The following is a 10,055-nucleotide window of genomic DNA, read 5'->3' as shown; positions in this document are numbered from 1 at the left end:
TCCAATTTTCCCCTACCGTTGTAGCACTCAACCACAGTTGCAGTGTTGGATCTCTGCCATCACATTTTCTCTCACAACTACAGTGCTTAACCACGACTGCAACGTTGAGTTAGAATTTTCTGTACTTTCTTGGCTTCTCCCTTCGTTCCTCACTTACACTTCACCAAATTTTCTCCCTAAACACCATCTACAACTTATTTTCATTACTAGATCATACATGCAACTCATAAATTTCATAAAACATCACATGCATCCATAAAAAATACCAAAATCACCCATTTTTATCTAACTCATTCAAGAACACCACAATCCCAAACGACATGCAACCTACTCAACTCAACCAACTCAATCATGAATCACATATTTGATGATAATCCAACTGCATACAACCCAAAAATATAGCAATGATTCGAGTTCTAGCTTCTCTTACCTCAATTCGGAGCTCTCTGAGAAAGAAGAAGAGAACAGAAAACTCTAAGAGCTCCATCTACTTGCATGAAGGAAAGAGGGAGAGGGAAAAAGAAGCAACTTCAAGCTTCCAAAGTAGCAACCTGCCACTACCACATCTTGTTTTTCCTCCTTCACGGTTCAACCACGGAGCTCTCCAACACTTTCAGATCTTGAGAAGAGAAAAAGAAAACTCAAAGGAGAGTGTTACAAAATTCACTCATTAAATAATTTAAGAATAATATCTTTATTTATTCAAATTTAAAATATATTTAATTTAAATAACATTGACCAAATAACTTTTTTATTATGGTGTAAAAAAAACTTCTTTGTTATGGAATCTGAATAAGTTCCTAATAAATTTTGAAGAAAATCTAGGACTCTAAAAATCTTTTAGTAAACGATGCTCGTTGAACAATTTATATATTGTGACTCTACGAGGTTGGGTACAAATTTAAAAGAGTTTTTGATAATTTTTTATAAATAAAAAAAAATTAAGTAAAAAAACTCTTAATAATACTTTTAGTTTGTATACAAATAAATTCATATTGCTTTGACTATTTATAACTACGTAAAGTAAACATTTATAACTTATAATATACAAATTAGACAACTGATTTAAATTACGTTTTTTTTTTCTCACTATAATTACAATAATTGCAACATAATGTTTTTTTATAAGTAATCACAGCAGCAGCGTTAAAATTTATAATCTTATGATATTATCTTAACTCGTTATTAAATCGATTGTAATGACTAACGATTCTAATTTAAATTACGTTTAAATAACACATTTATGCTTTGTTTTTTTATTAAAAATAAAATAGATAAAATAAATAAAATAATTTAAAAATAAAATAGAAGATAAATGGAGTAGAATATACGCGTTGTTTGAATGAATAAAAAAAAGAATTTAATCTCGATTTGTTTGAATGAATAAAAAAAAAGAATTTAATCTCGATTTGTTTGAATAAATAGAAAATATAGTAAAAATTAATAATTTTTATAAAATATTTTATTAGTAATTATTTTCATTTCCACTTCTTTTTTCAAAAGAACATTAAAATTTATATTTTTATCTTATCTCACTTCTTTCCATTTTTTTTCCCTTTTTTATCTTCGTATAAACATGTGTCATGGCCTATTTATTTCACTTTTAAAAAGTAAAACTAATTCTTTTGGTCGCGTACACATTTTAATATTTTGACGCACATTAAATTATATTTAAAATTTTAAAATTAACTTTATGAAAATTAATTATATCCATCCTTAAAATAAACGAAAACTGAAAAGGTTCAAAAGTAAAGTGAGGTTGAAAAGATGAGAATTAATTAATACAAATCCTTCAGACAGTGGCTGAACAACCAAGTTGTTGTTGTTGTTGTCTATTTAGTTTTTAAAATATTTAGATACTGGCAAAAATATATATATATTTTTTTAAAAAAGCATATAAAATTGCAACAAGTGGAGCACTATAATTACAAACAACCATCAAATGCACTATTATAGTAATGTGATTTTTTAGAAGAAATATTAAAAAAAAATGTCTTATAATACTAACATACACTTGAATGATTCGCACATCCTAATTAGGTTGTTTAAGTATGTGATTAGCCGTTTAATTTTTAAATTTGTATATAATTTTTTTTAATTTATAAGAATTGAACTTAATATTAAAAGGTAATTTAATAATAAAGAACTTACGCCATTCACACATTTATTTAATCAATTAAGTTTGAACTTTTTTTTCAATGAAAAAAATAATCAACTAACTGAGTTAGATCTCTCTCTATATATAAAAACTTATGTTGGAAGAAATTAATTTCTTAAATAAATATATTATGACTTGATACATTAGTTTCTAATTTTTGGTTGAGAATATTCTTAAACAAAGACTAAATTATATTTTTATTCTCAAATAATATTTAATTTGTAACTCTAGTCTTTTAACTTTTTATTTCACAATTTTAGTTTTTAATTTTATAAAATTTATAATTTTAATTTTTATTGAATATTTATTTATTAATTGATAAAATTGTATTATTAGTTATGATATAATATTAAGTAAATGACATGATATTTAATATTTAATGATATTTAGGTTAAATTTTATTTTTATTTAATAAAAATAGTAAATGAAACGAGAATGATATGAAAATGTAATTTAATCTAAATATTAATGTTATTTTTTTATATTATCTACTTAATGTCAAGTAGTAATCAACATAATAATTTTAATAATTAATAAATAAATATTTAAAGAAAATCAAAAATATAAATTTCATAAAATTAAAAACTAAAATTACAAAGGTTAAAATACTTGTTTAGTCTTTATAGTTTCACTTATTTTCCTTTTTAATTCCTATAGTTTAAAATAGAGATTTTTGGTTCTTATACTTATTCTTTCAATCTTTTTTAGTCTTTTATAGTTTAATATAAATATTTATAATTTTTATATTAATAGTTGTTTTTTTATATTGACGTGATAAAAATATTAATTTAACTTTGTGTGTTTAATGACAAGTTTATTTTGCTGAAATTACTCTAAATTAAGTCTCTCAATGTTTCATGTGTTTTTTGTACTCTCACTTGTAATATCCATTATTGTTGAGACATATCATTTTTTACCCTCACAATATTGAAGATTTCTAGTACTACTATGTTAATACAAAATAAATAACGTTATAAAAAATTAACGATAAGGACTAATTTTTTTTTTTAAATTATAAGTATAAAAATTTTAAAAAAATATATCTTAAATTATAAGGACTAATTTTTTTTTAAAATACAAAAATTTATTTTAAATTATAAAGACTAAAAAGTAAAATAAATAAAATTATTAAAAAAAATTATTTAAACCAATTACAAATTAGATATTATAAGTAATAAAAGCGAAAAGAAAAATATACCTAGTGATAAACCAATGACTTAATTTGGCAACTTAGAACGACATCCATCAAAGATGAAAGCAGCATGATCTAACGTAAAAGAAAATTTCATTGAAAAAATAAAAATTAGAATAATGTTAAATATGGAAGATGTTTTTCCCCTAAGTCCGCCGTCATCGTTAGGGTCACCGCACCGAAATATTGTCCGTTTTGATGCTTATTGGATTAAGGAGGAAGAGTGTGTATAAACTACCCTTAGCCTCGATTCTTAAGCAATGTGAGATTTTTAGGCATACCGGAACAGAAGAGGAATGAATGATGGTGTTTGATTGTTGGATTTGGGGAGCTATGAAGCGTGGACTGTGAAATGGAGGATGAAGCTTCGCAGAATCGTGATTCACGGAAATAACCATTCTCGGGATGCCACGTTGCGTGAAGCTTCGTCCCAGCTGAATAATGAATAATGATGATGCAGACACAGACACAGACGCACCTATACATACCCTTCTCTCCATACACGTTTCATCTTCTAATTTCTGCTTTTTGCATTTCCATACACAAAGTCGCTGTTTGTTCGTTAAAGTCTGACCCACACCTTTATCTTTCAAATTATTACACTTCATAACCATATTCTTATAGTATTAAATAATAATAAATTTTTATTTCTATTTTTAATAAAGATCTATCATTATATAGTTTTTATTATTATTATTATTATTATTATTATTTTTAAAATAATTTACAGAGGTATAATATATTTTTTATGTTAGAAGTAATAACAACAATAATAATATTATTATTGTTTTAAAATATTAAATATTACAAAATATTATTTCTTTAATAATTTTATCCAAGACGTCCTATTATGAACTAATGAAAAATAACCGTACAAAATAACAATAACATGTAAATGGTCACATTTTGATAATGAAGCTTCGTAGAAATGATATTTGCAAGAGATAAGCTATTAGGCATTTCCTTTGTTATAAGTTTGAGTGTTTATTGGGGAAAATTTATTTGTATTTTTCTTTTCATATAATTATGTAGCATTCTCATTTTATAATACAAGCCTTTGAGTGTTTTTATTTAAACATAATTTATATCAATGTTTCATTTAATTTTGTTGTGTTTTAATATACTTTATCAAATAATATATTTTTAAAATTATAAAATAAAATGTTATTTGATTAAAAAATAACATGAATATTTGTTTATTTATGTAAATTATGAAATACCAAGGTTGGAACCAAATACAATTGATGTACCCATGATGTTTGCTTAATGAAGTTTTTGCTTGATTGTGTTTTTAGTGTCCCCATCAACAATCCATCAAAATTCGATGCCGCAGAAAGCAACAAAAGTGGTACCCCCGAAGCGTGTCAAAGAACAAGTTAAAGGTGTTCATGGTTGATTTGATTTCATCATATTTCATTATCATGATTTGGTTTTAGTTTTTTATTTTTTTAATTAATCTGAATTAAACTAATTTGATTAAGACGGAATGAAGTTGGGTTTAACAAAATAAACTCATCACATCAAAATAAAAGAAATAACATTATAAAAAAATTAATGACATAAATTATAAGATTAACAAATTATAAGTATAAAAACTAAAAAAAAATATATTAAACAATAAAAATTAAAAATTATTGAAAAGAATAAGTATACAAACTAAAAAATATATTTTAAATTATATATAAAAATTATAAGATAATGTAAGTAAAATTATAAAAACCAAAAACATATTTTAATCTAACTTAATTTATTGACTCAATACCATGAACACTCCTTAAAAAGAAAAAAAGTTATAGAGAGAGGAAATAAAAATAAAAATGGTGTCTTTTATGTTGATAAAGAAATATGTCAAAATTATAATTTTTAGTTTTTATATTTTTTAGATTTGTAATTTTGGTCTTTTAATTTTAAAATAAAAATATTTAATCTTATAATTTTAAAAATACAAAATTTTTTGCCAATAATCAATTTAACATTTATTAACAATTAAGTTTTAGTGTTGAATAATGACTTTTCAATTCGTCACAACTTAAGTGAGGTGTCATTTAATGACATCGCATTCAAAGATAAAAAATTAATAAAAAAATATACAAATGAAGTTTAATAATAAAATAAATATTAATCATTTATTAAAATAATTACAAAGGAAAATTTTTTATATGATTTTTTTATCTCTAAATGGCACATCATCAATTATCACGTCATTTAACTTTTGACAAGTCATGGCTCAACGTTAATATTTAAATTTAACTATCAATAGATGTCAAATTGAGAACCTAACACCTTCTACTTAGTACATCGATACTCATAACTAAAAAAATAATAAACTATTCTTTTATCTTAAGAAAAATTATTATAAATGAAAATCATTCACAAAATATCTCTAAGAATAGAAGTCGTATTTGTTCAAATGTAAAAATAACTACTTAAACAAAAGAATTACATATATTAACCTAGTAACTTTATGATTGGTAAGAAACTATTGCAACTCCAAAAGAATTGATATAATCCATAAACAAACTAAAGAACTCTAAGAAATACAAGATTTTAATCTAGAAACTTCAATGTTATATCCTACCAAAGTTCAACCCATTGCATATCACAAGGCTCATGCATTGTCACTAACATTATCATCATGATCATTACCTGCAAAATACACATAGGAACACCATAATAACAAAAGGGAGTGAAAAATATTTCATTGTAACTAAAAGTGTGAAATATAATAGGCAACCACGCATATCAAACATAATATAAGCATATGTACATGTAGCAAAGGTATTAAGAATATAAATAGAATAATATAACTTTCATTAATAGCAACATCACACCACCATAAACATACACATTAATTGTGGCAACACCAACAATGACAGTTGCAATAATAGAGATAAGAATACCAATGATAGAGAAAATCATCACACTGATATCTTTATTGCTTTGATTCTTGGCTCTAGAGTTTAGAATCACCTAAACAACCACAAAATCACTCTCGGGAAAGGGAAGAGATCGAAGAAATCCTTGAAGTCGAGTGAGAAATATTTCGCTTTCGACTCGAGACCTATTTTTTCTAGATTATCTCCATAAGTTTGTTAAGAATGAATTTATGAAACTCAGTTTTAAAAAAAAAATTTATACATTTTTCCTTATAGGTCAAACTTGTCATTTGTCTAAAGAAACTCTTAATAACTAAAACTCATGAAAATTCTAAATTTTCATAATTTCTCAATAATAAAACAACAATATCACTATAACACATAAATTAATAAAATCAACAATAATAAATAAAAATACATGGTGTTATATATATATATATATATATATATATATATATATATATATATATATATATAAACCAATATAATAATGTTTTTAACATAAATTAAACTTTAATTACTTTTTAAAAATTAAACTTAATTCTAGACATTACAAATATAATATTATTGTATTAGTATTATTAAATGGTAACGATTGATAAACACGAGGAAATGAGATGAGGTGGAATGGTGGATAATGGATGATCACTAGCTATGATCTTATTTTGAATGTTACCACTAATAAGATCGATATTATCTTTTTCTTTAGGTATCAATTTGGTTTTATATATTGTAATTATCCCTGTTAATGCCCCACTCCATCAGAGACTTGACCAAAAGATGGAAAATATATTTTCCTTAAAAGAACGACAACGCAAAGCTTATCCCTTCACACCAAGAATAATATAATTCTTATCTAAAATTAAAAGACGAAATAATATTCATCAACCTTATCGACTTCTGCAGCTGAGTTTGAGACCATTCCAATTAGCTTCTGTAAAGAATACTCTCGTTGACTTCACTATCATTAATCATTAGGAACATATAATCTTGATATTATTTAAGTGAAATTTAATCACATGCTTTTGATATATGAAGGTACGTTGAATAAAAAAAATGTCTAATTTCCAAAAATATCTCTTTGGTGACGCAACAATAGTTTCCGTGGCTATATACTGGCTAGTGGTCTTTATCTATAATGGAAAAAACAAGTGTCAAACATGAAGTGGATTAACGAGGTGTCTAAAAGAATTTATAAAGATATGAAAGTGATTTACGATGTTTCTAATTTTGCTTAATCAAAGATATATCCGACAGATAGTTAGGAAACAAATTATTGGAGGTATTTATTTGAAAGTTTTCAATAAATATTATATATATAATATTTATATGTAATTTTAAATAAGATTACAAGATTATGATAGAAATTTGAAGACTTATAGGAATTAAGACTCAATGATAGAGATCAAAATAAAAGGCATCATTAGTGAAGGTTGGAAGGATAATTATTAATAGTTAAAAATTGTAATCTATAAATACTAATTTGTATCATGTAATAAAAGTTAAAATTTGTAAATACTTTATGTATATTAAATTTTAATGACATTCATGGATCAACGAGTTACTACAATATTATTAACCATCATTTCAATTCTAATAATTTAGATTTGTTTGTAATTTTTTTCTTTACTTGATCTTCTTCAAACCAAAACTTTTCACTCTTTAATCTTCATTTCTTCTTCAAACTTATTTTTTTTTACTTCTTGTTCACAAATTCTTCTTTAAACTCACACTATTTTACATTTATGCAAAATCTCTTAAAAGATTTTGAGTCATACTTAAAAAAAATTTGTATTCAATTTTTGAAATTAAATTCCACCAAAATAATTTGATACTAATAATATGGTTATATGTACGAATTGAATTTTTAATCCCATGTTAAAAAATATGATAAATCACTAATTTAATGATAAGAGTTTGTGTAAATACATAAGGACCAAGATTTGATTTTTATTGCTATAGTCGTAAACTTTTTAATCAATAAGAAATGTTAAAAGATACATGATTATATGTTAACAGGGTTTTATCATGTTGGTTCTTATTTTTCAATTTAAAATATTATTCAACTTAAACAGTTTGGTCGTTAAGTAATTTGGTTACATTTTCCCTCCTTATAATTATTTGGCGTGGACTAAAATCCAAGATATTTAATTTGTTAGTAAACGATTCATAATTTATTTGTGACCATTCATAAAAGTTAATGGCTTACTTTTTCTTAAAACAAAATGAAAGTCATCACCTATTTTAAAAAAAGGCAACATGAAATAACAATATTGCCATGTTAGTGTTACCGCTGAACCTGAAAGCGTGTTGCATGGAGGATATGTGATAGAGTTTATCCTTTGAGTTTTTATGGCTTAAAAGAAATGATAAATAGCAAATGAATCCGACAGCAATAACATTATTAGTTTATTACCCTCTTTCTCAACCTATTATAATAATTTATACAACGAAAGTTTATACTTGATTCGACCCATCACACCAACAATTGTTTATAAAATGCTCAATTCATAGAACATATGAAAAGCTTGAAAATGAAATTTAATTTATTATTCAAGTGGACTCACCCAGGACTGGACATTCAATAAGGTAATTAAGACTAATGTTTAGAGTTCCTAAATTTATAAGGTCTCTAAATTCTTTTAATAATAATATTATTAATATAAATTAGTTTTTAAAAAATTAATAATATTTTAGATAAGACCAAATATTTTATAAGACACATATCTTACATTTTTTATATCTCTTATTTTTTTATTATTAAAATTACTTAAAAAACCACAATCCATTTATTAGTTTTTGTAAATGAAAAGTCACTCAACAGTCACTACTACTTATTTTTGTCTTTTACAAATGACAGATTTTTAACCTCTTTGTTTCCTCTCTAGTCTATCTCTTTTTCATTCTCTCTCCATTCTCATTTAGTCATCCTTTTTTTGTCTAATTTGAGAGCTTGCTTAGGAATACTATGATTCTACTCTGTCTTTTTTCTTGGTTGATTCTTACTCTATAAGGTCCTTTAAACTACTAAGTTAGTATAATTCTGGGTGCTAGTTCAATAACATCAACACATTTTCTTAGTTATCACCATTGACAATCCATTGTAGAGCACTTCTTGCATGATATTGTATTGTGAATTTGTCATGGGTCATCTCGAGAATCATTACCATATTCTCCTTTATTGAAATTGAAGTTTGTCATCATGACAAAATTTCTTCTTTCCATGATTTTTTGTGTATCTTTGAAAGGCCAAGATCAAACCCTTCTAAAACATTGTAAATTAATTATTAATGCATTAGAAAAAATAATTTAGTATAGTACTTTTATTTACAAATTACAATTTTTAGATCTCATTTTTTTTATTGTTTATCATTGTAGGTGCACGCAAAGTGATTGTCACTACAGTTTCGATTTTGGATACTCATAGCTGCGACAGTGCATAGTTATAGCTTAAAGAAATTTTCATTCACAGATATAATTTTTCACTTTCCTGGTTTTATTGTTTCATTGTTATCTTCTTTTAATTTTAAGAATTATTTTTTTTATTATTTTATTTTAGCCAATCAATAAAATATGTCAAATAAAAAGTATGTATCTGGTTTTGAAAAGGTTTTGAGTTTTGAGGACCATTCTGATATTGATGGTCTTGATTTGTTTTCAGAATTAAAGTTATTGAAAGAAATTCTAACAAATGACATTAACATACCATTAAAAATATTGAACTATATAAAAAGATCATGTTTTTTTTTCTTTCCAAATACATACAATTGCTTATAGAATATTATTAACATTACCTGTAATTGTTTTGACTGCTGAAAGAAGTTTTTCA

The sequence above is a fragment of the Cajanus cajan genome, chromosome 4 (assembly GCF_000230855.2).
Source record: "Cajanus cajan strain Asha chromosome 4, NIPB_CcT2T_4, whole genome shotgun sequence".
In the NCBI taxonomy this organism is placed as follows: Eukaryota; Viridiplantae; Streptophyta; class Magnoliopsida; order Fabales; family Fabaceae; genus Cajanus; species Cajanus cajan.
Note: the sequence above shows the minus strand (reverse complement) of the source record.